General features: G+C 38.3%; 1 long non-coding RNA gene and 1 pseudogene across 2 annotated transcripts; one reads left to right on the top strand and one right to left on the bottom strand.

Annotated features, from left to right (window-relative positions):
• Nucleotides 1-690: 690 nt before the first annotated feature.
• Nucleotides 691-26,910, top strand: LOC144666471 (uncharacterized; annotated as a pseudogene). Its single transcript, XR_013573189.1, has 18 exons — nucleotides 691-839; nucleotides 2,266-2,411; nucleotides 3,691-3,942; nucleotides 15,594-15,757; nucleotide 15,864; nucleotides 15,919-16,032; nucleotides 16,467-16,592; nucleotides 16,812-16,908; nucleotides 17,024-17,242; nucleotides 17,758-18,134; nucleotides 18,473-18,640; nucleotides 19,875-19,985; nucleotides 20,163-20,282; nucleotides 20,787-20,877; nucleotides 21,209-21,583; nucleotides 21,995-22,125; nucleotides 22,693-22,930; nucleotides 25,187-26,910. The product of XR_013573189.1 is annotated as an uncharacterized LOC144666471 (transcript).
• LOC144666937 (uncharacterized) lies at nucleotides 5,721-11,207 on the bottom strand. Its single transcript, XR_013573254.1, has 3 exons — nucleotides 10,852-11,207; nucleotides 6,044-6,120; nucleotides 5,721-5,929 (listed from the first exon to the last, which is right to left on the bottom strand). It is a non-coding gene; the product is annotated as an uncharacterized LOC144666937 (long non-coding RNA).
• Nucleotides 26,911-27,867: the final 957 nt, after the last annotated feature.

Consider the following 27,867-nt stretch of genomic DNA (forward strand, 5'->3'; position numbering starts at 1 on the left):
CATGTTTGCATTTGCGTCTTTTCTTTCTAATTTTCGTATGAAATACAACGTATTGCTCCATAGTAGGTGCAGTATTCCCAAACAAATTCGGAGTCCAAGTAATCTCCTCTTACGCACAAGAAATCATCATTTTCCTTTCCCCAGATTTAAGTGTTATTCTCTCCAAAATCTTCCATGCAGGTGTGTTTATACTGCACAGCATTGGGTCGATAGAAAACAAAAAGCAATTAAAGATCTTCAACAAGAACAACCTTGCCGATACCCAAAGCCATTTTCAATTATTTTCCCTTTGTTAAAGTAAACTGTATACACAAGCAACAAAAGGAAAAACTCGTAAGCACTCCGTTGGCTTAACGGCTTATCTCAAATTTTGATAAAACCATGATGTCATCTTTTTTCTTCTCTTTGCTTCGGATTAGTTTAAGCAAAAATGTCAAGTTACCAAAAGCAGATCCAAGTCAGGACCATAACAGAAAATAGAAAATAGAAAAATGGCCCACCCACTGCCATACCCGTGTCACCTAAGATTCGGAAAACCACAGTAGAAAAACAGTTCATCTTTTAGCATTGAACAATGTCATATTTAAGCACGCGTCTTTTTAAAGCATGACAAGCATCACGTATTATTCGCGAATATGATACAGTTCCTGACGTAACTACCAATTTTAACCAATCAGAAATCCGTTGTATTAGTACAAGAACCTGACATTTTTGGAGACCAGACCATATACAACAAATTGATTCAGTTTACAAAGTGTGCTTCAAAATGAATCTCGCAACTTTGCTGTCCGCTTTGCTGATTTTGGTCATCTTTGGAAATCTTCCCTTTGCCGTGCAAGGTAAGACTGCGATAGCTGCTTTAATTTATGCATTTTTGTGTGTATTTGTAAGCGCCAATGAATGTATGCTGCGCCCGTGAAGAGTAAGAAAGTTATTTGGACTTCAACGAAAGAAAAATTAATATTTCGACATAAACCTTTTTTCGCGATCAGTTGACGTATGGTTTGCCGTTTGGACAATGTCCTTGTCGGTAATATGTCTTGTGATTTTCATGTCAGTGTAACCTAAAAGTGATTCCTTCGCCATAACGCCCATACGTTCACAACCGTTTCTTGGATAGATTTAAGAAAAGACGAAAAACATTACAATTGTTAAGCAAGCTAGAACGTTATTTCATAGGTTCTTCATTTCTGATCAGACATTCGGAATGCTTTGAGTCAATTTTATTCCACGCAGCTCATCGGTGGAAATCCAAACACGCCCCTTTGAAAATTCGCACAGGCGATAGAAGCTCAAGAGCAGAAAAACTGTTTTAAGGGATGGAATACCTTTAAAAACGATGAATTCGTTTTCGAAAATGTTGCTGCTTGCTATCATAATTTCCAACACTTTAGTAGATATTGTTTTCGTCCATTTCATTCATAACATCAATTTCATCGACGCGATATGATGTTGCACAAGAGTGCATTAAAAAACAAACTGCTCGCTGCGATAAAGCTAAGAAATCAAATTTTAATCGCGTCTTCTAGGATGTCACTCAAAAGGACTTGATTTCACGGAATATTGCAAAGTCAAGAAAATGTTTCATATTGCAGCGAAGTAAATTCAAACACACCCCCTTTTGCAAAGTCCTTTGTTATTGAATCACACGAACACGTACAACTTGTCAAAAATCAACACAAACTAGGGGGCTTAGTTCATCTACAAACGTTTGTGTTGCTGTTTTTATATTGTATAGACAAAATATTAGCATTTGGCAGATAGAGAGCAAAAAGTGAGGAATTGTTTTCAGCAAAAACAACTTTGGCTTAAGTCAAAAATCAACACAAACTAGGGGGCTTAGTTCATCTACAAACGTTTGTGTTGCTGTTTTTATATTGTATAGACAAAATATTAGCATTTGGCAGATAGAGAGCAAAAAGTGAGGAATTGTTTTCAGCAAAAACAACTTTGGCTTAACTTAATGTATTTTTTTTATTGTTTCGTTTGGTAAAGTAAACTGTATGCACACGAATGCCAATCTGAAGGTCGCCATAATGTTATCACTGAACACTGAGTCTGGGGTACGTGCGCCATTTAAAGTGATGCTAAAAACGAAACTATTATTGCACCGCAAACAACAATGTTTAGTCAAGAATCCATTCTTGCAAGGCATGCAGAACTCCGTGTGCGCCCCCCCCCCCCCCTTCCCCTTCCACAATCCCCTTAGTATACCCCCTCACTCATCCGTTCATTAATCTAAAATGTATTATTTCCCCTATTTAGGAAACTCCATACAAACCGGCAGGCTAAACATGTCTGACACGCTGCCAGACTGGAGCTGTAGCAGTGGATGTACACCACCAAAAGACTGCAGATTGAAAATGTGCACAAACGTTCCATTTCCTTACCCATTCAGTGGATCAGGGAAGGTAAGCAACACCCAGGGTATTTGACGTACTTAACCCTAGGGGAAAATCAACTGCCGCTCGTTATTGTTGAATTGCATCTCCGTCTGTGTTTGACAAAAACGTGGACTTCGGGATCCGTGCTTGAAGGCCGACGCCATTGCGGTCGGAGAAAGTTGAGGTAGGAGGCGGGGGCAGCGTCAACGACCCCGTGGACGGGTAGCCTGGACCCAGACTAAGCAACCCTAGGAAACCCTGAGTCAGCTGTTGAATTGCAATCCGCCTGGAGGGCTCAGCTTTTTGGCTTGTTTCCGCAAAGTCTTTGCTTTGAAATGTGGCCAGGACTGCTCCCGGCTTTTGGTTTTCTGGCGGCTGGGCTCAGTAGCTTTGAGGCCTTTAAGAGCTCAGCTGAGATCGGGCATGGGAAGGCTTCATAGCAGTGCCCCTGAGCTCTCTGAGACCCCCAGGGGGAAGGGAGGGGAGGGCTATGAGAGTTGCTGGCTCCTTGCAGTTCCGGGGCCTTGTTTTCTTAAAGCTTAAATCAAGTCAGATCTAGGGATAGAACAAAATCGCTTTTATTATTTGTAAATATGTTTTGCAGCCCAGGGCTCTTTTAAGCCATTCCATGTCGTTACAAGGACAATTATTTTCATCTTATCGATTCTTGTTCCTCTTTCCTCCTAAACATTGCACCCCGATACTATTTTGGCAAAGATTCCTCCTCCACTTTAAACACAGAGACGCAGAATAACAGGGACTTGGCTCCTTCGACACCATCTGGCTTATATTTTAGTTTGCATGTAGAGGCGTTTGGTTCTTGAAAGTTTAAATCAACAATAAACCAAAAAAAAAGTCTCATTTCTTCGTTTTCCCTCAGTGAGATAAAAATTGTTTCTGCTATGTACACTACAGATTTGAGATTTTAGCAAGTTTAAATTTTGCTTGCTTTTGTGTAAGTGGAAACAAGCTCGCTAATGATAAGGCAATTTATCAGTGTTTCAAAAGTTATCAATACAATACCCAAACCACGACATAAAAGCTGCAATAGAACACTACTATTTCGCAAAACCATCTGTAGCAGAAAAAAAAACTAATCTAAATGGAGATTTATTACCTACCGGATTTTTTTCAAATAACTTATTTTTGTTATCCATATTTACAATAAAGGAAACGTTTTTTAAGAAAGCAAAAGACTGACACCTGGATTAATCATTTTCACTCTAGCGTAGAATTCATGTTACGGGTCACTTGAATAATAAATTATATAATTTAAATACCTTTTTGTTTTCATTTACAATTATAGGTTCAAGTTCACGTTACACTAAGCCATGGTGAGCAGTTTTCACGTGTTCACTCTCCTTCAGCTGTGTGGGTTCAATCCGTCAGTACACGTGGATTTGAGATGTGTGCACGTGAGTCAGGCATTGGATCAAATGGAACTGGAATCATCAACTGGCTAGCGTTCCAAGATCAACCACAAATCACACGTGGCAGCGTTACTTTTAATGGAATATGGACAACACAAAGCAAATGCGAGAAAGTAACCTTCTCTCAGGTTAGACGATGTATTAAGGGTTATTGTTATTCGAGAAAATCGCGCAAAACACGCTAGTTAAACTACTACAAAATTGTATGATTCACATGTAAACCAAACGTTCCAAGATACCAGTCCAAAACAAACGGAGACTTATTTACATTTGAAGAGCTTGTCAAATTCAAGCATAAGTTATCAGAGGTTCATCATAAAGGACAATTAAGCGTCACGAGTTTGCTTTATTAAAATTTTCATTGGTGAAAAGCTGAGGAGATAGCTCGGAAAAAAAGCTTCAAAACAGAAGTAATAAAAAGTCCCGGCTTGTCTTATTTAAGTTTGGAGACGAATAATTTTTGCGAGTCCATTTGTAGTCGCAAGAAAGGTGATCAAAGGCCCTTTGGGCTGTCTCGTGTCGTGTATACGAAAGTGATAGCGTTGTGGCTTTGAAGCAAAGAATTTAGATTTTTGCTACTCTATAGTTTCATTGTCTTTTGTGAGACAACTGATTAGCCACAAACTGCCATAAAATTGCGTATAATTAATTAACATAGCGGATTTTGCCAAGAATGCGAACAAGATCTTCCAGGCGTCCGTTTTCCTTTTCGGATTAGTCCCACTAAGCCAAGGGAATCGTTAAAGGGGAGAACGTCTGGGCACTAGGCAGATGTGTGCGGAATCACTTAGATACAGAACCGCGAGAAGACTGGGTGCAAATATGGCGGGAGCTATAAAATTGGCGGTATTTTGAGTAATATTTTCACTTCAGAGACACCGAAAACTGCAATGTCAAACTTGAAATGTAGATCAGGTTGTAAAGAAGGAAATGATAAGTCCGGTAACTCGAACTGGCATAACATGTAGGGTACTATTCGCATCATCATCATTAATTCCTGGGTAATTTCAGTTGTTCTGGTGCGTTGGCTTTCAGTTGACTACTGTATAATGTTTGGTTCTTTTCTAATACAGTCTAAGCCTGCTATTTCGTACTCTGACAATTGGAAGTGGGCGTTATCTTAGTTCTCGCTGTTTGTAGCCGGCTATATATACCGGGGTTTTGTTAGGCTAGCTAAATGCAAATTACTATTTATCATATCCTAAGTTTCGTTTTTATTCTACCTTTCCGAGGGATCAATATCGACATACCTATAGTTTATTCTAAGGCTGTCCCCCTTTTTTATTCTTTTACCTTCAAATGCGTTTTCTAATTTTCTGTCTGATCGGCATGTAATCAACAATTCACATAATTTGACAAGATACTAATGAATCCCTAACCCTTTAAAAAGGTGTGTAGCTATTCTGTAGGAATAAATGACCATTTTGATTGTATAGGAATCCTGCTGCTGAAAATAGTGACCCTCTTAAGATCCCAATTGTTGAGATTTATTTAGTGTGGGGTGGATTGAAGAAGTAAAAGTGTGAGCTCTTTGAAAATTTCTCCGGGGTTTCCCCTACAATGGCCTGTACAGGAATGGTGCATCTATCACAAATTAAAGTATATGAAAGGTTAGGGAAACAATTGCAACTTAGAAAAACGGGCAGAAGTGCAGTATTTTTTAAAAAGGTATATAAGGGGTACCTTTTACAATACAGGTAGGTATTGGGGAGTGGGATGGGTAAGTTTAGTTTTACAGGTTAAGCCTCATTGTCAAAGATTATCTCCAGTTCTAAGTCACGCGCGTCCTGCCTAACAATTAAAAAAGAAAGGTGGTGGTGATGGTACATGTCATTGTAATCTAACAATTTTAGTCGCAAGTTCTTTGACTTGCAATCCGCTACTTACAAATAAATCAACACAACACTGTGATATATAAAACAACTTTTAATAAAATTATAATATTTACAAAGACTTGAGGAAAAACAAAACAAAAACAAATTTAAAAAATATCATTCTGCAATTACTATTTACACAAATCAAAAAATTTTCACTTAAACAGGCAATTAAATATTTAGAAAAAAAAATCAAAAAAAGAAAACAAAAAGCAATAAAATGTAATCCAATCTGTGGAATCTGTAAAAAAACAAAAAGAAATATTGTGCACTTCATTAACCTCTGAGCCTTGCTCTTATTTTATTTTGTTTACTTGGTGGTTTAGGGTTAAGGAAATGTAATACAAGTACTTACTATATGCTATATATGTCCGGCCACACAATAATAACAGTAACCTAACGGGAACAATAACGGTAACGGACGGGAAGGCCCTACGAAAAAAAACAAACAAAGTTTATTGAACTGAAATCAAACTTTCAAGAAGCCGCAACTTCTAATTTGTTTTGTAGTAGTCAAATTGTTAAATAATTTCTTCATTTAGGGTGGCAATGTTAAGCTCTGGGGGGGGGGGGGGGGGGCGTGTTCTCGACATAATTCCAGGTAGAGAGGTGCATCCTTGGCCTCCTATCCCTGATCGTGTTTAAGACTTGATCGTGAATCAAGCTAAGTAACAATGCTGAAATTAACGTAAGTCAGCAATACGGAAGAATGTGTGAAAATTCGGCTTGTTACACCTCTGCAGGCATATAAGTCTATCCTGTCTGACATTGGTGCATGCAAGAATACCCCATTTAAGACAAAAAGGGGTGAAATATATACCCCGTTCAAGACAAAAAAGCCTGAAAACCATACCCTATCGAGCTGCACGTGCCCGTTTAGCCCTAATAAGGGAGTGCCCCCACCTCGGGTGTTAAGCAATGCATGATTATAGATCTGGAAAGATACCACATGGGTAGATGCAAAGTTGTATTTCAAAATACCTATGAGCAGCTATGAGGGTCTCTCAAAAAGAACAAATGCAACTGCTTTCTATAGATTTTGCAAATTAATTCTTTCTATATAATTAATCTTTCAAGCACTACAGAAAATTAAAAAAATCCAAATTAGAAATTCTAACATTTTTCTTACCAGATGGTGTGATAATATAAAATGTGGCAGGCCAAACACGACTCCCGCTGGTTGCGAAATGTTAGCCTTCAGTCTGTTAACTGTCGCAAAACATTTATCTGTCCAAGTAACGCAACCCGTGACATGAAACCTTAAAAATATATCTATAGCGTGCACGTAAATTTAATTAACCAAAACATTGCTGGCTCGCCTTAGCGAGACAGCACATGTACACTATTCTGGTAGTCCTGTGTGTAATGGGTATTCTGTGTTGTGTGTGCGGTTCGGAGCCAAATTTTGGATGTCAGATTAAGCGCATGCGGTCCCGGGCATGCGGTCAGCGGTCTACGATTCTGTATATTTTTATTATGTCACACGATAGCGTGTATTACCGTTTGTCACACGATTGCGTGAAGTAGCGTTTATTAAAAGCATAAAGTGAATAATTGTTTGATTTTTTGGGAGATATGTAAACTTCATCTTAATAGCGTTAAAAACCGAATATGCCGTTGAATGCTTCTTTTTGTTAGAACCATTGTTAACCGAATTTGGGCCGAATTTTAAGCAGCCCGACGAAAGTACAACTTTTTTTTGTCTTAGTACATTTTAGTCACAGCAAAAGGTCCATACATTGTAACGTTACAGAAATGCTTCCGATGTGTTTTTGGAGATAGGGAACAGCATCTGCTAAGTTCTTCTATTAAGCCTTTTTTATACTTTTTACCTTTTAATACGTATTGAACACCGTTATATCGTTGGGCGTATTTTAAAGCGAAATTGAATGCTATTTTCCCGCTTTTGCAAGCTGCTCTGAGTAACAACTTGTGGCATGTGACTGTGTAAATTTTTTTCTATTTCAGTCGCGTGACCATTGTTTGATTTTTAGGGAGATATGAAAAATTCATGTGCTCTATTTTTATTATGCCATTACGATTGTGTTAAACATTGAATATGCTATTGAATGCGGTTATATTATTGTAACTGAAGCTTGGGCCAACTTTTAAGAAGCACGACAAAATTTCTTTTAATAGCTTCAGTAACAGCGAAAGGTTATCATTATGTTACGTTACATGTGTATTAAATGCTTGCAATGTTTACTGGAGATAGGGAGAACATCTGCTTCATTTTATAATTGTACCTTTTTATACTATTCAGCGTTCAATGTGCTCTTGAACATCGTTACATTGTTGATATATTTTAAAGCGAAATTGTATACGATTTTTCCGCTTTTGCAAGCTGCTTGTGTGAATTCTGCTTAATTTTCTCGTACGGGTCAGGACCATTATTTGATTTTTAGGAAGATATGGAAAATTCATATGCTTTTGTCTACGATTGTTTCTTTAATAATCGCCAAAAATGAAATCCAGAACTCCAAACAAGCCATTCATTAACATACTGTACCTCCAAACTTCAGAAATAATGTAGTGTAATCGTTAATTCCTCGAGCCAGCACTCACTTTCATTATGAAATTCCTAGTATGTATTGTAAACAAGAACCGGATGAGACATTGATTGTTATCAAAAGTAATTAAAATAAATGGACTTGACAATTTAGAGATAAGGCCTTTTAGCAAGCCGAAAGGAGATCGGGTAACAAGTGTTGTGCTAGTATGGGAAGTCAAGGTTCAGATTGTTATGATCAGAATTGCAGATTGTTGACTCGTCTTTGTAAGTTGTACTGAACTGTTGGGAATAAAGTTGAAATACAGTCCTACGTTATTACTGATTGTGAGTGGAAAATTCCCGAATTTTGGATGTCAGATTTAGCGCATGCGGTCTACGATTCTGTATATATTCTATATATGTCAGACGATAGCGTGTATTACCATCTGTCACACGATTGCGTAAAGTAGCGTTTATTAAAAGCATACAGTAAATAATTGTTTGATTTTTTGGGAGATATGTAAACTTCATCTTAATAGATTTTTTGGGAGATATGTAAACTTCATATAATAGCGTTGAAAACCGAATAAGCTGTTGAATGCTTCTTTTTGTTAGAACCATTGTTAACCGAATTTCAATTTTTGGACCGAACTTCAAGCAGCCCGACGAAAGAACAACTTTTTTTTTTGTCTTAGTACATTTAGTCACAGCAAAAGGTCCATACATTGTAACGTTAAAGAAATGCTTCCGATGTTTTTTTGGAGATAGGGAACATTATCTGCTAAGTTCTTCTATTAAGCCTTTTTAATACTTTTTACCTTTTAATACGTATTGAACACCGTTATATTTAAATTTGTCTTGAACCTATAAACGGCCATAAACATTAGTACTTTGGCCGCTTATTCACTAGAATGAAAACATTGTAAGCTCCAGTGAAAATTAAAGAGGTTTGAAAAGAAAAACAAGAAGCAATGAAACAAAATGTGCCTGAAAATTACGTGTAGACTGAGTAATCGACCGCCAAAAAAGTGGACATTGAGAGCCATAATCGATCGATGACTTTCGTGTCTATCTGTAAAGCCAGCATCGTACATGAAGGAGCATTCGAAAGCTAAATCGGGTTGATATAATAAACAAACCATTTTATTGCTACGGGGTAAAAAAAAAAAAGAAACAAAAAAGAAAAAAAACTCGACCCTCTGGGACTTGAACTCACGACCTCCGGATCCGCAGACTGGCACCTTACCGATTGAGCTAATCCAACAGACTCTGCGTTACTCGTTGAATATATCCTATATCAATGTAACAGATATTGTGGAGTCTACTAAACTGCTGCGAAACTATTTTCTATTGCTAGAAAGCAGATAATTTACTGTACTCTAAAGTAATTTTTCGTGCCATGAGTAATGATTTTGCCCCGCTTTAAGATTATTATTTCTGTCGTACTGCTGACATTCGGTTTAACCGTGAGCTATTTAAATTTGTCTTGAACCTATAAACCGCCATAAACATTAGTACTTTGGCCGCTTATTCACTAGAATGAAACCATTGTAAGCTCCAGTGAAAATTAAATAAATGGGGAGATCCGCTTTTAGGCTTGCCTAAATCTATATATTATTGTTGGGCGTATTTTAAAGCGAAATTGAATGCTATTTTCCCGCTTTTGCAAGCTGCTCTGAGTAACAACTTGTGGCGTGTGACTTTGTAATTTTTTTTCTCTATTTCAGTTGCGAGACCATTGTTTGATTTTTAGGGACTGATATGGAAAATTCATGTGCTCTATTTTTATTATGCCATTACGATTGTGTAAAACATTGAATATGCTATTGAATTACTCTTTTAATTTTTATGTTACGTTACATGTGTATTAAATGCTTGCAATGTTTACTGGAGATAGGGAGAACATCTGCTTCATTTTATAATTGTACGTTTTTATACTACTCAGCGTTCAATGTGCTCTTGAACATCGTTACATTGTTGGATATATTTTAAAGCAAAATTGTATACGATTTTTCCGCTTTTGCAAGCTGCTCGAAGTCACAGCTTTCTGCATGTGATTGTAATAGTCCCGGTGGTAGTCATCAGTTTACAAAATCATTCTACAGTTTAACGCATACAAGCACGAACAACCTTAAACAAAGTTTCCTTGAGGTAATTGTTTCAACTACAGAAAGCGCAAACTCCCTTCTCCCAACAAAAGAAGTGAAGAGACCCAGCAGAGTTTTGTCCACATTTAACTGCAAGCCTGAGTATGTTCTAGATAAAATCTGCCGCAGAATTTCGAGCATTATAGTTTAGTTTCGGTAGCTGGCATTCCACCGGCAGAATTCTTCGTTTTCGAGCAGAATTTCGAAAAATCGGTAACACAGTGGAGACAAAGAATGTAACTTGCGTTTCTGTATTTGCAAGCTTTCAAACGCACAAGGTAGATAGTGTACATTAGGCTCAAAACCTATTGTGATAAACATAAGCAAAAATATTTGAAGACCGAATATAAACAACAAAATGCAGCAAACAGGTTTGGTTGTATAAAAGCATGTTTAATTAAGCTTCTCGCATACATGCAAATAATAACAAGGCTTTTCAGGTTTGACTTAGCTCACAAACAAGTGGCCGAGGTAATAGAGAAAGAAACTGTACATTTAGCTGATTTAGCACTTTAATTTACTCACCATTCGTCGCCGTCGAAATCACAGCGGCGGTGACCTGTCTCGCTGTTTTTCCCCAGAGGCTCAAAACGCCAGGGTTGAAATACCATAGAAGGTTCTTGATCATCCCCTGACATATCCCCTCCTATAGCTCTCTAAAAAACAGTGGAGTCGCTAGCAGAAGTTGAGCTCTCACTGCAAGAATTTCACTCAGCCATGTTCGTGACTTGTTGCGGTTCCACACACCTGTGACGTATCACATCTCGTGATCATAATCGAAGCGTTCATGGCGAAATGTCGCAAAAGCGGTAAAGTACGAAGTTTTACGTTAAAATTAACCGGTAAAAAAGCTTTTGAATTCAAATTTTTTGCTTCCTGTATAATTATGGAAACATTCGGAAGCTTTTGCTGAAATATAGTTTTCTAGCCAAGAGTTGCCTTTTAACTTTTGAGATGTTTGTAAGATAAGTCAAGCTATAAAGGCTTTTTTTAGCCTCCTAACGCAGCTGACTTAAAATGATTTTATCTCAGCGTACTGATAAACATTTCTCGATGATCACCAATTCTAATGGCAAGAAGCACGCCATCGCCTCAGTCTTCAGTTGCAAGTGATGTCCAAGTACTTGCTACGGCAAACACAAAACGAAAAAACCTCGCGTTAAGTCTGCTGACAGGACTGCTGACAGGACTGACATGAGAAAGAGACGCACGAACTTCTTGAAGTGTGGGTCCCCAAATTCAGTAAGCTGTCGGGAGAAAAAAAAATCAAAATCTGGAACGATATCTATTCTTCGTATAAAGAAAGGTGTACAGAAAGCCAGAGGGCTAGAATGCTACAGCAGGCGAAGAAACTGCAGCAGAATCTAGAGTACGAGTTCAAGCACTCAAGCAGCGATCTCGCTTGGCTCGGGAGAAGATGGAATTCAGAAAATTAAAGAAGGCTTCCCCTATTTCGACATCCTGAGTAACGAAAAGCGAGAAAGTACGACTCCAGACTGGCTTGCAGAGTTCTTTTATTGAAATGTGTGAAAAGAGTATGGAACAGGACAACGCAAGATTTGAAAGATCGGCTGAAATGTTCCGTGACGCCCTGAGCAGGCATTGGAACAAACAAACGCCATAGTTGACATTTTTAAAGATTTAGCATCAAAATAATTGTCTTTATCTAATTGTTTATCTTCTGTTATTGAAACGATACATACAATTGTTGTGCAAAACTCACGTAGCAATCATAGTCTTTTTTAGGATGCTCGTATTTTGTTCAACCTTTTTCAACGCAGTTCTCCAACGTACTTTCAACATGCCAACCCCAGTAAAAATATTTTGTGATCACAGTGTGATCACGGATCACGCCTGTGATCACGGGTGTGATCACGCCTTTTACCTTGATCACGCCTTTGGGACAGCGTGATCACAGTGTGATGGGAGTGATCACACCCGTGATCACCCCTGTCACGCCGTGATGAGTGATCACTGCCAATTCACCGTGATCAAGTTATAGTTATGGCAATAGACAAACTACATCTTCCCGTAGAGAGCAAGATAGAAGCCTTGAAAATGACGTACCAAAATTAATATAATCTTAAACTAAATTCTTGAGCATCTGCAACGGTAAGATCAGCAGTGTTCTAATTTCAATGTAGCAATTTGTCCGGCAGTGCGCTCACACTTAAATACGACACTTGATAAGCGGATCGTTTAAAACTAATATAAACTGTTGCTTCGGAAAGTAGCAACGTTAACTCAAGTTTGATGCAAAGATTTAAGTAATGGTATAAGCTGTAGTTTTTTGTCCCTTTTCTTCAAAATCGTAATTTACTCACCGATGAAAGTCCGCGCTTTTGGCGTGATTACTGCGTCAGAATTAATGAAAACATTAATAACAGTTTGCCGACAAAGTTGGCAATCGTTTGTTTTTCCTGACTGATTTGGCTTCATAATAGCTCGTGGTCACATGGAAACAATTTGCAACAACACTGCTTGTTTCGTTTCTTCTGTTTCTCAGCATTAAATCTTTTTTATGTTTTCAGCGCTCTTTGGCTTTCGTAAATACGTGACGGAATTCAGGTGCAAAAATAGCTGACCGCAATGTAATCTCAAGTTTCATGAAGCACAGACGAAACCCGATTGGTCAATTTTGACAACACGTTTATTGTATTCAATACCTTCCTCATGTTACAAAATTGAAGTCAACCGTTGATATTACAGCGGGAAAGTCCTTTATAGCTCGCTATGATGTAAAATTTGATCAAATAATTTGCCTTTTTAAAGACAGATTTGTAAGTTTAAGTGTGGAAATGCAACAATGTAACTGCGGTCTACGTTAGATCGACATCATGGAAGCACTATAGATCGAGATCATGGAAGCACAAATGTTGATTTAGTCCGTTCGGCAAGTTGAAATAACCGTTGGTTTACCGTTCTCTACAAAACATTACTTCTTGGATAATTGAATTCTGCAACGAGGGAATCGAAGGAACCGAGACAATTCGCAAATCGAGGTGAGCAAGTGTCAGCTAAAACGGCTGGTCAATATAGAAATACACAAGCGTCAATGTAATCGAAGAATGACTAGTACGACTAAAGCTTTCCAAAATGGCGCACTCACCAACGGTCAACTGTTGCGAATAAAACGTCTTGACTCTTCATAAATAATTTGTTTTACAGTTTATTTGGTTACAAGTTAGTTACAGTAATGGTGCTAGTCTAAGTGCAAGCGTTTGCTCACAACAAGTTGTTAATTGCTTTAGAATTGATTTCACTCGTACGTACGGCCAACATTCCGTGAAAGTTGTAAAGCGTGTTATAAAAATAAAGACTTATTCAATTTCATCAAGGTGTTTAGATGTTTTATTTAGGAATAGCATTTGTCTCACTAAGAAATTCAAGGATATTTTGCTTGAGACCGTGCTTGACGCAATTTTTTATTCTTCTGACCGTGATCATGCCACCGTGATCACGGGTTCCAGCGTACCAAAGCGTGATTACCTTCCATCACAATATATTCCGTGATCACGGTGTGATCACGGCGTGATCACGCGTAAAAAGTTTTTACGCGTGATCACGCTTTGTGATCACGCCCGTGATCACACTGTGATCACACCCATATTTTTACTGGGGAAATGCTCGTTCCACTACAGATCGTAGCGCACCGAACTTTAGGTTTTAAACTTTCTCTGCTCCTGAGTCAGGCGTCCTCTGTCTGTGTTGGATTTCACTAGCCAGTTCGTTAGTGGATAGGCACTGTCGCCAGCTAAAAGGGGCCTTATTTCTGTTCCATTTATGTTGCCTGTTGGACCACTAAGAATTTGCTCGCTTGCTGCGAGTTCAGAAAAAAAACATCATCTCTTCTGGTGCATTGCGTGTCGTTTATTAACATCGTGGGAGTGCACCGCATTTGTTGCGATTGATACACCGATCAGAAGACCCGTATAGGACTGTGAACTAACTACAGCAATAAACGTAAAAAAAGAAATAAGTTTTAAGAACAGTAAAGCGTGCCTGTATTTTTACATAATAAGCCCTTTACAATAAATACTAATAACCTACAGTTTGATAAACTGGTGCGTTAGTTGCGACCTTTGTTGTTCTTTGATAAAAATTCCGGCGGCCTCAGATCACAAATCAAATGTTGACATGGCGGGAAAATTCGGCGGCCTCACAAAGCAAATGTTGACATGGCGGGAAAAATGTTGACATGGCGGGAAAAATATTGACATGGCGGGAAAATATCCCCCTGTACAATTATCTCGTGTCGTCATGACAACGTCGTCATGACGACACGAGACAAAAAGGTCTTTACGGTAAAATCTCTTACTTTAAAGTGTGTTTTCATTCTAAACATCAAGTTTGACCTCAATGACGGATTTAGCTCAGGGTTCAGCATTAAATTAGGTGTTGACATACCTAGTCGGCGACATTTTTTTAAATTCCGCGGATTGAGTGTAAATGTCAATGCATTTGCTTTCATAAACCAAAAATACAATAGATTGTCCTTTATGATGAACCTCTGATAACAACACTATAACAAACAGAACACGAATTTTGTTTATTCAAATAGATAAAAGGAATACAATCACTTCATGGCTTTGATGAATTGTTTTCGTTTACTAGACTCTATTCATAGACTCTCCTGACGACCCGGAAAAATTGTAAACAATTTTCAAATTACCAAAGAAGAATAAATCTCAAGAGACAAGACCAGAAAGTATGATTATTTAGGTAATCCTGATTTAGCTTATGATGGCCTTTTCAAGAGCGTTAGGGATTTTTTTGGCGTTACCTTTGTCTTTGTTGCATTATCCATGTACCTGTCAAGTTCGAGTTTCTTTTTCTTGTGGCACCGCAGTAAAAAATGTTTTGATATCGTCTAATTGAGTTAAGCTGAACAGATTATAGACTTTATTTTGTTATTATTGAGTCTGCTTATGTAAACAAGAAGTGAACAACCACTTGCCCATTTAATATATGAAGTGACCCACTACTTACAGAAATTCGTCAATAGACGCATTGATCTTCAAATCGATAGTTGGAATTAAAACCTTAAACTAAGTTTAATTGAAATATTAAACTAACAAAAGAATTTATTATAAGCAAAGTGGCCATCGTAGAGGGGCTTTATTTGTTTAAATTGTTTTTTGGCCCTTTGTGGTTCTGTTTTAACAGATAGCAAAAAGAAAGCACTCGTTAAAGCTTAGGCAGAGGGGGAAGGGGTAGGTCGGACATTGTAAGGCTAACTTGTAATTATTATTATTTTAATTTTACAGAGCTTTAGTGGAAGACCTTCTGTGTTTGTCTCAGCAAAGTACACTCGCGATACAAAGTCTGTTGATGCTATGTATGTCTGGTTGGAGAACGTGAAAGCTGGTGCCTTCGAAGTTTGCATCCGGGAGTTCCTTGCTTTTGATGGGAAACACCAGGATTGTGGTCAGTAATCTCACCTTTATTACTGCCACGGCACGTTTTGACCTATTTCAAACACAGTTTCGTAGCTGCGAGATTTTCTGTATTTTTTTATCGCTTGAATCCTTTGTCAGGGTCAGAAATATCAGACAACAATGATCAACCAATGTCAATGTGATTTCTTTTTAGGACTGGTTTGCATACACTGGCAATGGTTCTGAGCTGAATTTTACCTTGTCAGGAGAAGCATTTTTTCCTAACAATGGAAATCCCACTGCTGAGGACAACTATGGTTTTTGTCAGGTAGGAGTATTTGATAGGTTTCTAACATGAGGCAATAAGGACACGAAACAGCTACATGTAGTCAACTCTCCCCTTCAAAAGTAATACAATGGGCATTGCAATGTACGCTTTCTGTCTTGTAAATTGCAAGACTTTTGGAAGAGTCATTTGAAGCAGGTGAGGTGGCAAATAAACTGCACAAGTGTTATCTTTCTTTCTTTTAAAGAGTAATACGAGATTTTATGTGTTGTCAACAGTTAACAGTCAACTCTCGCCTTGAGGACAACCCGTTATTACGAACAGGAGTTGAAGTCCTGACGAATAAATAGTTACTAAAAATAACTCTCACTACTACGGACTTTCTTTATTAGGGACACCAAATGGTGGTCCCGAAGGTGCCCGTTATAAAGGGAGTTGATTGAAATCGGCTTGATGTTCTCTTCTTTTCTTGACAGGAAGTCCCGTATAACACCACTTTTTACGCGTCCCCAGCTGTCCTGGTCTCAGTGCACCATAATTATGACCGGAAGGTGAAGAATTCTATTCCACCGGAAAATAACATCATCACAGCCTGGGTGGAGGTAAGATACTTGTTTTAAAACATAAAAAAATACTCACACATGGATTGAGTACAAATTGGACGATTATATCATACACTAATTGTTCATTGTAAAAATCAGAAGCAACGACTGCTTCACATTTAATAGATTCCTGCACCTCGGAATTGAATCTCTTTGTGAAAAGATAAAGGCTGTACTTGTTTTTTTTTTTTAATTTTAAGTACATTGTTCTATTTTAAGGAGGTTGGTCTGACATCCATGCGAATTTGCGTAAGAGATTTAACTGGAACAGAAAGTCAGCATGACCCTCTGTTAGTCAGCTATGCTGTGATTGGAGGTTGGTACCTTTTTGTCTCTGTTAAAATGTCAAATCCATGGTCCACAACGTTCATTTGTGTCGATCGACTCTTCGTTAGCTCAAAAGAAACTATTTTCTCTTTTTTTATTTACAGATCTGAATCCATGCCTTGGTGTAAACTGTCCATCATTTGGAGTCTGTAAAACTTTTAGTGCTCATGAAGCTCGCTGTGTGTGCTACGAAGACTGCCCTTCTTATCAGGATCCAGTGTGCACCTCTAATGGAACAACTTACGACAACAAATGTCACTATAAATTAAGTTATTGCAGGGGACTAGACAGTAATACCGTCTATCACCCAGGCAGCTGTGAGGGTAAGCAAAGACATCATAAATTATGTGAACAGCTTCAGCGTAGCAGGCCTAGATAGCGTTTGGAGCAACGACACATTGATATCTTTAATCCGTTCTGCCTGGACTCTGCCATGGCCAATTTTACTGGAACTGAACGTTATCAAGAAAAAAAGTCAAAATTTTGTTGTTACGAATGCATTAAATTAAGCTAATTTGACTTCTTATTGGGGGCCATGCGCGCTTTTCACTTGTCACGAGCCTAACTTTCCTTAAAATATTGCAAATCACATATAGATCAATCCATCTGTTATACGTTTATGGTAAGAAGTTTTAAATTTAGCTCTTGACCAAAGTAGGACAACGAAACCCAAGCCCCCCCCCCCCCCAAAGTTGAGAAGGAAACTTAAAACAATGATAAGCTGTAGTCATTTTGATAAACAGTTGCCATGTCATTTTTGAATGATTGTGGAGACAGCTCTACGACTTCTTTTTTTTTTTTACTTTTTGCATGCTAAGAATTTTAAATGCAACTACAGGTTTTCCAATCTTGCATGGCCGAGAAAAGCTTCTTCGTGTTCCCAAATGGTCTGATTCAAGTTGCAAGACAGTGGTGTTCCCGCCATACAAATTCTATCCGGATAAAGAAGTTCATGTACAAATAACACTGAACCACATGAACTTAAACGATTCAGTGACAGTCCACCACGCTATCACTTCCTGGACAGAGAATGTCAATACTGAGAATTTTACTGTGTGCGCCATGCAATCTGGGAGGAATGGAAACAACTTTAATCCTTTTGCAACTCTGGATTATATGGCATATCAAGGAGCACCGCCAGAAGGAATGACGGGAATAATTAAGATCCAGAAATGGTGGTCTGGAACAAATTGCGCAGATGTGACGTTTCCAAAGGTAGCGTTACTATAGAAATAGAGTTTATATTCGCAAACGTAAATATATTTTTTGGCCCGAATTGTGTCGGGGTTTCTTTCTGATTTAACTTGTTCGAAAACGGCGACATTGCACTAAACTATGTAACAAAGTAACAAGGTAATCATCTGTTTTTTAATGCCTACAATAATAATAACAATAATGATATAAATTGTATATCTGGGTCCAAAAGCGCAATACATGTTAAAAGTAACCGAATGATGTCATTATCAAGCTTGAATAAATTGAGCAAACTGACATTTCTGAGTGGACTGACATTGAGAGAGATGACTGTACCATTTCTTTGTTCACAAATGCAGGACAAGTTTACGGAGGCTCCTATCGTTCTTGTGACGTCAGAACATATAAGAATTGGTAAGGAATATGATGCCGCGCTGATGTGGACAGAAGATGTAACCAAGGACTCATTTAAAGTCTGTCTTCGTGAATTGCAAAACTTTGATGGAAAGCACGAAGATATTAATGTGGTATGTGATCAAATGTTTGATTTTTCAAAACATTTGGATAAAATATATCAAGATTCAGTTTATCAATTTCGTTTTTCATAGCTAGGGTAAAAGCGTTTTCCAGGGCAGTTGGGAAAAGAAGATAGCCATTATATACATGAAGTGCCAACGTGGATGCTTTTTTAGGCGGTAACGCCTATATGCTATGGCCTGGTGGACGGCCGTGTGAGGCCGGATTACTCCAACCGAGTAGCACTGGGAACTAGGCACTTTGTTGTTTACTCAGTTTCGGTACGCCATCTTTGATTGTCAATGAGTATGAATCAACTTTAAGAGCATCCATCGGCAAAACGCGTTTGATTTCTAACGTACAGTTAAACGGAGTTTTGGGGTCAGGGGAGAATGATGTACTGGATAATTGTGAGCTCGCTTAAAGAACTTTTTTACCGTTGTACGTGTATTCGAAGTCGGCATACGTGATGGCAGACTAAGTTGACTGATGTTGAATTTGACGAGTGAAGGCCGGTTAGTGTCATAACTTTTGAAACCTTTCCAAAAGGGAGACCGATGGCAGCAGTATCTTGATTTATAGATTGCAAAGGTGAGCTATCTGAAATCATTGTTTGCTTTGACGTGCATTGTTGTCGATAATATTTAACTTTTCCCTTCGCGACTCGCCATCTTCCTTTTACTGCTTTTGATAATATTTATTCGGGTATTTATCTCAAGCCATTAAAAATAACACAGTGACGGTATCCGTATTCCTATTTTTACGAGAAGCCAGAGTTCACTCAGAAAGAACTTCTACCCTATTGCTGATTTAGCTGATCTAAAATGTTTTGTTTGATAAGTTGCATAAATGCATGTAAGTGATTCTAGTAAGCGGTGTTGACTTCATTACATTTCAGACCATTTCAATACGGAAATTTCACACAATCTTCAGTATCGACTAGGGGTGGAAATCAAATCTGGGCCTTTCTGTTGCTAAATGACGAAGTTCATAATGATTTGATGTATTTATCTTATCATACTGTAGGTTTGTAATGTATTGGAGGTTCGTTTTGTAGTCAAGGCAAATAAAAATTAAAATGAATAAGAAAAATGCAATTTCTGGGATCATTGTAAAGCGTTATCGCCTGTGCATGCATGTATGCGTGCCGGTTATTCCTCTGGAGTTTCTGTAATGACGTATACAAATAATGTATTAGCAAATAAGCACATTATACATTATCTATTTTTTTTTTTCAATTCACAGAATTGGTTGGCGTTTTCTAAACTACACAAACCACTTTTCACTGAACATGGCTCTGTCAAGTTTCCAAACACAAACCCACCAACAGATAAAAATAACAACGCTTACTGTGAGGTAAGATACTGGTGGACTTTGAGAAGGAATGACGTCGTAACACCGAAACATTTAATAAAGCGTCAACTTTCCCTCAAATTTAGGTTTCATTTGCATTCAAGAAAGATGTTATGCTGTAAGGACGTTTGCAGGTCTATGGGGTTAAGAAGGTTCAATAATTTTGTTTTTCTTACACAGTTTGTGCATTTTACACGAAATTATAACTCAACACCAACATGTTTGATATCAGCCAATCACAGCAGAACTGAAAGTGGAAACTTGGCACCAGTTCATAACGGCATTATCACGTGGATCGAGGTAAAATTGAATGTTTCAACAATATTAATGAAATTATTAAGACAATATTTGATCTGAAATTTGTCACATCAGCTACAAAAAATCTTAATATGTTACACGGAGTATTTACATGGCCATGCCCCTACTAGAAACTGTTACTGATGAGGAGTGGACAGATATTCAAAGGAACCAAAAAAATGCTGCTTCTATCTCTTAAGGTGGATTTCCACTGACGCGTAATTTTTTACGTGCTTAAAAAAATTTAGAGACAATGTATGAACGACTTGCGTTAACGTGTACGCAAGTCGTGCATACAATGTCTCTAAATTTTTTACGCACGTAAAAATTTACGCGTCAGTGGAAATCCACCTTTATCCAATAAGTACTAATATCTTTGCATGCGCGTTTTGCTTACTATGAACTACTCAGGTCAAAATATAAGGCATGCAACTAACGTCATTTTTGTTTATTTCCCAGGCTACGGATGATTAATTTTATTTTGAAAGATCTGTGTTTGATTTGCAGAACATGAATGCCTCTGGATTTAGAGTTTGTGTCAAGGAATTGTACGAGACCAGATATGACCCAGTGTCAGTGAGTTATGCTGTCCTTACAGGTTAGTAATGAACCTCATATCTTGTGTTGTTATCAAATATTGGTTATTTTCATGCACATAACATACAATGGTTAGTCTCAGTTTAGTCTTTTGGAGTGGATGGATCAGTTTCAGATTTATATGAAAGTGTGTCTTGTAAGCTAGAAATTAAAAAAATGACAACACCAGAAAAACATTCGAAATCATTTTTGTGCTAAATTTTGTGCTTAATTAATTTTTTTTTCTAAAAATAAAATCAATTAACAAAAAAAAAACGTTTTAACATTCAACGAAATAAATTAAACGTTCCTTTCCGTTGATATGACAAGGAAAACTTGTTGTATTTTTGCAGATATTTGTAAACCAGGATGGAGCTATTTCAACGGATTCTGCTACTTGACAAGTACGAAATGCGCCAATTGGACGACAGCATTGTCAAAATGCCGCGAAGAAAATTCTGTACTAGTTGATGTAAACAACAATAAGGAAAACGTATTCATCCAGCATAGACATAACGGGGAGAAATCCTGGCTGGGATTAAACGACAAATCAACAGAGGGTGACTTCATTTGGGCAGACCGCGGTCCTGGCAATTTCACCGCTTGGGCCAAGAACCAGCCTAACAACTTTAGAGATGAAGATTGTGTTCACGCACTTGGTATAAAGCACAGTTATGAGTGGAACGACGTGAAGTGTAGTGACTGTCATCAGTATACTTGCAAGAAAGGTAAGGCATTTATAATACTAAAGAAAAAAACAACCCGAATGAGTTCGTTTTAAAGCGAACCAATGAGCGACAAACCAAACAGGCAAAAGAGTGAACAAGTTTGGGGGAACTGAATAGGGTCAACACGGAGTGAACAAGTTGGACTGCTTCTTTCTTTACATATTAGTTTCAAACTGACCTACTTTGTTTGTCAGATTGAGTTTTGAAATCCCTTAGTGCTGTAAGACTCATTCCGAAATGGGTTCCAACTAACCAATTATGCTTTGATAAACAAAATATGTTAAGTCTTCCACGAATGTTTTCTCTTTGCAAATATTTAAAACTACATTTTTCTGAAGTAAATCTACAGTAATTTTCTTAATTTTTGCGTTGTTCCTTTAAAGTCGTTCATGTAGCATTTTTACTCAATAGATCTAAATGAGTGTGCCAGGGACGAATATTACTGCGCTCAGTTTGCCTCCTGTGTGAACTCACGTGGTTCATTTTCGTGTACCTGCAACCAAGGATACATCGGAGATGGTTTTGAGTGCAGCCTTAATTATGCAGGTCAGTAAGATCTTTGCAACATTACTGCTTTGTTGATACTCCGCCTTTTCATGGAAACATTCTTCTGAGTACGTACCTATTCTCCAAACAGGACCTTCAGATGATAACCTCCCTTAGACAATGTATGAATTCCTGCCATGCTATTCTTGGAACTACGGATCACAGATGTCAGATTTGATTCTTGTTTATTTTTGTTTTTTCCAGCATTGACGTTCTGATCCAATGTTGGTTAACAAATTTGCTTTGGCAACTTGTAATAAATTTAACTTCAAATTCTTTACCTTGGAAACTTTCTGAGCGAAACGTAATAACAATAGCTGCAAATAAGTTTATTCCAGGGCATGGGTGCTCAAAGGATCCGTTAACGCTATCCACCGCTATCCGCATCTCTAGTTGCTTACTGTAGTCACTTTTGTTAAAATTTATCGATTGGGCATTTTTTCTATCATTTTAACAGTAGCATTATCCACCCTTAAGCGAAATGTAGAGAAAACAAGATTAAGCGTTAGCCGGTGTTTGGTCACTATTCCATCTCTTAGTTGTTGTTTTTTAATTCTTTATAGGGGGGTTAGCAGACTCAGTCATTGTGGGAAAAAAACAACAAATACCTTAACTCGTTAAGCGGCTGGTTAAGACCAGTTTCACAGAGCAAGTCTTCATACCGGAAGCGTTGTTGGAGGGCATCAGTGGATGGCTGGGCGGCATCAACTTTCCACGGGCAATGCGACAACAAAGGACCTACTGTTACCATTATTCGCGTTGGTCAGTACATATTTGGGGGGTTTACCAGCGCTTCATGGAGTAAGTGATTTAACTCTCTTTGTCTTTCAGTAAACACGCATGCACACAAGTTAAACCTCGGTATTGCCTAATCTTGAAAGTACGGTCCAAAAACGAGATACAGAAAGCGTGTATATATGTTGGTTACACGAAAGGGTATTTAAAAGGAAGAAGCTAGTTTAGAGTTTTGTCATCTTTTCGAATTATTTTAATAATTAAAATTATTAGGCAAAATATAATGAACATTTTTGAAATGATAAAAAGAATTGTTATTTCACCAGTTTTGACTTAAAAAAAAAACACGATAGACAACACTGAGCATGATTGTTATTAACGTTTAGAGCTGACAACCAATTTGAGAATTTTACAGATGATTCTTCAATTATTGCGTTTTAGATTGTCTGCGTTAAGGTAAAGCAAAACAATTAGTCGTCTTAAGTTTTCTTTAAATTGTTTTTATTTAAATTGACATAATGAACGTGTTAGGTCATATCCCTTTGAAAGGTGACATTTTGAATATTTTTACTACTTTGTTATATTGACCATAGGATTGCAAGTTAAAACAAAATTGTATACGTGGTTACGTTTTTGATGGCAATTCTGTATAAAGCAAGCAACTTTTATTGTTTTTTTTTTTTTATCTAAGCGGACCAAAGTTAAGGTAGAACGCGACTTTATCTCAATGACTGCGGACATTTTCTATTTTTTTTTTCTTTCCACCACACAAAATTCTGTAAAGTCAATTCTTTTGTTACATACCTCTTATTAATCGAGTTCGAGGTCCGTACTGTAAAATACGGACCGTGTTTTTCCCTGTCGACTTATGGCCCAAGCGCAAAGCGCGCGGGCCATAAGTCGACGGGAAAAAACGAGGATCCGTATTTTACAGTACGGACCGAGAAAACGAGGTTAATAAGATATTTATTATATCTCTCACTCTGAAGAAAAGCGTGCGGGAAGCGGCTTCGTTTGAATGACGTACGTGAAAGGCGAAAGGATGAGTAAATTTCATTGGCCTTGTCGTAAACAATTCGGCCGTTTAATAGCTTGATTGATAAGCGTATAAACATAATTTGAATCCAAACTTTACTACTTTATTTCTGCAATTAGTTTTACAGTAATTTCAGTGACAGAATGAAAACTAGATACAGTGCAAGTTTCCTTTGGAATAACTTCTAAAGTTCTTTGCTTGTCAACGAAAGTGCCGCGATTGACAACATGTTATAGCTTATCAAACTTTTGAAAACTTATGGCAGTGTTTCTAGGAAATACTGAACGAGAAAACACGTATAAAGTTTGAAGGAACTACTTAAAAAACCCTCAGATATCGCCGTCCACGTAATGCTAAGTTGTGTTGAACTTTAGCTCTTTAAGGCGGCGTTGAATGCTACGTTGAAAGCTTGAAATGCTGTCTGGCTCGTACTCGGCTCCATCGCGTTTGCGTGCATCTTTGAAAAACTTTGCGAGGAACTTATGGAGGACTTCAGCAGGTACGGTTTCTACACGGAATGTTCCATCAGTCTGCTCTTGACAATAATTTTCGAACCGTTTCCATTCACTTTTCGTCTTCTTGACCGTGTTTGCAGATTTCTCGGCACGGATAAAACTTTCAAGTTCTTGACTTGAATCCTGCTCGGGTTGCTCTAAGTTTTAACCTTTCAACAGACCACAAAAAATGAGCTTAAAATTCGGTAGACCTTCTTCGCTTCGCCTTTGTTCCTCGCTTTTTTCCTCTGACTGCGAACGTTGTTGGAAGTTTTGAAAATCTTCTTCGCGAGAAATTTCAACATGCAAAGGCGTACGGCATCAGGAGAACTCTCAGACAAATTTCGCGGGCCGTACTACAGAATACGGCCCGTAAAATTGACCAATCACAGCGTGCGTACTATCTCAGAGATATAATAATATAACATATAGCCTACACGTACTAGTCTATGCTAAGACTTAGCGAAAAATGGAAATCGCAAGAAAATACTCTAGCCGGGTAGCTGACGGTCTGATCCACTGCACAAAAAACGACGAGAAGCGGCGACAACAACTGCAGCCTTTCTTTTTCAACGGCTGGGTGTGACTTAAAAGCATTAATGCAAGTAGCGTTTAAAATAGCTTTACTTCTGCTTTGGTGTTAAACATTACGACGTGTTTTTGGGCTAAGTCGATATGACGAAGTAATACACTAAAAATATTTTCGCCTGTCATTCGGAAACAATAAAACATCCAGGCTGCGGTGCTTTAACATTCTCTGTTTATTATTACTATTTTCTTTTTACCAATAAGCATCCAGTTGTAACCACCTCTACAGTTCCACCGCCTTTTTGTTCTCCTTTGTGAACAAGCCAGGCTGGGGTCCAGTAACATTCAGACCACCGGGAGTTCATGGTTCTTATCACCAAGCTTCATACGGTTGCTCTAGATACGGACCTTCATTTGGAGACGGGTTTGATATTCACATTGCCACATACGCCTCATCAAACAGGAATTCATACTCAAGACTTGGATATTCCTACAATCTACCAGCTGGCCAAAGTTTTGATAGCTCGTTCACACAATCATTCCTGGCTGGTAGTTATACATTTCAACCAGACGAAGTTGAAGTCTTCTACGAAACTACCTGAAAAAAGAAGGAATGGGGGGGGGGGGGGGGGGGGGCTAAATTAAAAAGTAAAACTTAAATACCAATCATTGCTAACAACTCAAGTTAGAGCAATGTACTGGTTAAATCAAAACCAATTGTATTTTTTTTTCAAGATAATTTCAATTCGAAATTAAAATTTAAGCAATGTAAAGAAAGTTATTTTCACAAGTGTTTTAATATTTGGTAACTGATTAAGCATCATAAGTAATGCTCATCAATACAGTTCTATATCACAACACATAGTCCATTTGTGGAGCTGATTGTCATCAAAAGACCCGGGGAGCAATATGCCAAAACAATGTCATCGATCAAAAGCCGAATTTCATTTGCTTTATTAAGATCTGCACTCATTTGTCTTAGAGGCTCTAGGCCAAGTTGAACAGCTCAACGTGATATTAAGAACACTCCGACAGAAGGTACCATTTAAGAGTTGCGAGCTTTTTTTTTCCTTTTTTTTCTTTTAGACCAATTTCAAAGGCTATCTGGAGGAATAATCTCTCTGTTCTATATTCCAGTCATTTTTACATATTAGAAGTAATTTTAAGACGCCATTCTCGCTAACACAAATATATATACATGTATATATCAGGCCCAGAAAGGCTCCGGGAAACCAAATTCACTAGCCGGGGGCCCAGACATGCAGCCAAAGTGCAACCCGGGAGTTGGGGGCACCAGTCGGTAGCTTTTGGGCCCCCAATATCTGTTCGATTTTCCAAGAACCTGGCGCCCAAGGCCCAAAACAGCCCGGGGCTAATAAAAGTCCCCAGCCCTCCCCCCAGGCTAGAAGGTTGTCACCCCAGGAGCCCAGCTGGCAGCTGCAACACCGGCCGGGTGCCTTCTACACAGGGAAGCCTGCACCGGTGTCATTCAAAATATTCACAGACTACACAGGTGCCTTCCAAGTTCACACAAAAATTCTCTAAGGGGCCTGAACCAAGCTAGGCCCAGCGGTGAAAAGTGACACCCTCCCCTCCCCCCAGCTTTTGACGGCTACCCGCCAGCTGGACACCAGCAGAAGGCCCAAGGCCTGGGCAAGGTCTCCATACCACAGTTGACGTCAAGCCCCCTCAAGTTGAGGTTGCTGGCTGCGCCCGAGCTCAACCGAAAACCTGGCAGCCAGGTGTCTGCGAATTCTCTGAGATATCAGGCCCAGAAAGGCTTGACTTGTCACTGTGAAATTGAACTTTATGGATTACAACTAATATTATAGGAATATTCTTTCGTTTATTCAAAAGAGCTTTATAATAAGGTCACGTGCTGTGTAAGGGCAACGTGTTGTTTCTTTAAAACGTTAAAGCAAAGTCGATCAAGCAAATCAGTGATCTTGTGGGATATATTCTGTTACCAGCTTTTCATAAAATATTAAAATAGCGACCACACACGGGTGAAAATGGACGTTTTAAAAGTGTGAAATAAGACGCTGGAACTTGCGCTGCAAAGCAAACACATTGCTTAAGCATTGTACAAGAGGAAACAAATTATTTTACATTGTTCTCGCCCTTTTCTTTTCTGACGGCCCCTTGAAGTTAAATGGCCACACCTATTGGAAGAGAAAGCTTTTTTTGTCACCTTCACTCAGTGAATAGAATGCGTGATAGGGAAAACCTAAAGTGATCTTTGTTGATATAACACAAGGCTAGTACACACCATAAGGTATCGAATACAAAATATCCATAGTCTCCTTTTTTGGCCGTTTTTTTATCTTAAACTCATCAGCTCGTATCTGCCTGGTGATGTACTGATATATAAAGTGTCCTTCACTACTTACCTTTTTCGTAAACAGACCAGTGACATTTAAGCAGTGACAGAAATCACATGCAAACTACTGACTCCACTTATCTCCATCATAATAATTAAGTTTTCTCGACACATTTAGTTGGAAACTCGATTTGTGACTGCAAAATCGAAACCGTTGAAAACCGCAGGAAGTTCGCATCTTCCGCAACTGCTTTTGCTATTCAAATATTTGTGTAGTATCTTTGCTCGTATTTTTTAGCTTAATAGGTTTTTTTATGAAAAAAGAGACATCCATCCAAGTGGCCCGATACAACTAGTAACACTAGGAAGAAATTTTAATTCTCCCAAGGACGAAGTTCCAATTTCCCATCCATGGAATTCTCTCCTATGTTACTTAACAGTCTGAACACTTAATGTCTGGCCCCGAGGTAAACCGTTTTGTTTTCCCCGAGAGTCTCGATGTCATGCCCGAGACGAAGTCGAGGGAAACATGGAGACTCTCAGGAAAACGAATCTAACTGTTTCCTTTCGGAAGAGACATAAAGTGCTTCGTTTACATCTAAAGGATGAAAAACGAACGGACAAT

Source organism: Oculina patagonica, chromosome 9 (assembly GCF_052425735.1).
Source record: "Oculina patagonica isolate OP01 chromosome 9, crgOcupat, whole genome shotgun sequence".
Classification (NCBI taxonomy): domain Eukaryota; kingdom Metazoa; phylum Cnidaria; class Anthozoa; order Scleractinia; family Oculinidae; genus Oculina; species Oculina patagonica.